At 50.5% G+C, this 1,055-nt stretch overlaps 1 protein-coding gene across 1 annotated transcript in view; it reads right to left on the bottom strand.

Annotated features, from left to right (window-relative positions):
- TRAF3IP1 (TRAF3 interacting protein 1) overlaps positions 1 to 1,055 on the bottom strand; it is a 67,415-nt gene that overhangs the window by 529 nt on the left and 65,831 nt on the right. The window lies entirely within an intron of this gene.

The raw sequence follows: 1,055 nt of genomic DNA on the forward strand, positions 1-1,055 counted from the left end.
TGGAGTCCATTCTGACCCACAGCGCCCCTAGAGGACAGAGTGGAACTGCCCACAGGGTCTCCAAGGCTGTCAATCTTTACCAAAGTAAATTGCCTCATCTTTCTCCTTTGGTGGGTTTGAACTGCCAACCTTTCAGTCGGCAGCTGAGTGCTTTAACCACTGTGCCACCAGAGATCATTATACTCAATACCTTCAATCAAACTGTCAGCGGCACTCAAGGATGACCATGCTAGGACAATCACCAAACCGCACTAGCTGATTTTGCACTTACAACATGAACTGCTTTCAGGACTTTTTAAGAACAAGCAATCACAATAGAACAGGACCTTCTTGTGGCGTAACTTTAACTGCACAACCTTTGCTACGTACCGGGAATCAAATCCTACTTCTGAAAACAACAAACACAAAAACTTAACAGCTGCCACAGCAACACTCCAGGAGCCATGGTGGTGGACTGGTTAAGTGCTCTACTGCTAACCAGAAGGCAGGTGGCTCGAACCCATCACCCCACCCCTGGAGAGCCCTGGAGATCTGCTCCTAGGACACCCACGGGGCAGCCCTGCCGTGACACGGGCCACTGTGAGTGGGGCTCGACTTGATGGAACCAGCCACCACCACCACCTATAGCCACATTGGCCCCGATGCACTGGTCACCCGGGCAGGACACCCTCACTGCTGAAGGGCTCGTGTGTCTCTTACAGTAATAACTTCAAATGGATTCATAAGCATGTCTTTGAGAGCCAAAAATCTGAATGTCTTCACGTAGTGAACAGTCACAAAACTTTGGGGATTGTGGTAAGGCACATGACAGACAAAACGGTATCCAAACTGCAAAAATTTTAATCTCAAAATCTATTTTTCACATGAACATCAACTCAAAATCTTTTCTAGTTGCTGTAAAGAACAGGGAGGAAGGGACGACTTTGCCTTTGGGGCAGGTGGGAGAAGGGAGGGCTGAGAGGCGGGAATTCCTGGAGACTTCTTCCCGGTTCCCAGGGGGCTGTGGCAGGGGCCCCGTCCCCGTCCCAGTCCTGCCACGCTGACCTCTGCCCCCT

The sequence above is a fragment of the Orycteropus afer genome, unplaced genomic scaffold (genome assembly GCF_000298275.1).
Source record: "Orycteropus afer afer isolate SDZICR_OR568_19922 unplaced genomic scaffold, OryAfe1.0 scaffold00006, whole genome shotgun sequence".
Lineage (NCBI taxonomy): Eukaryota > Metazoa > Chordata > Mammalia > Tubulidentata > Orycteropodidae > Orycteropus > Orycteropus afer.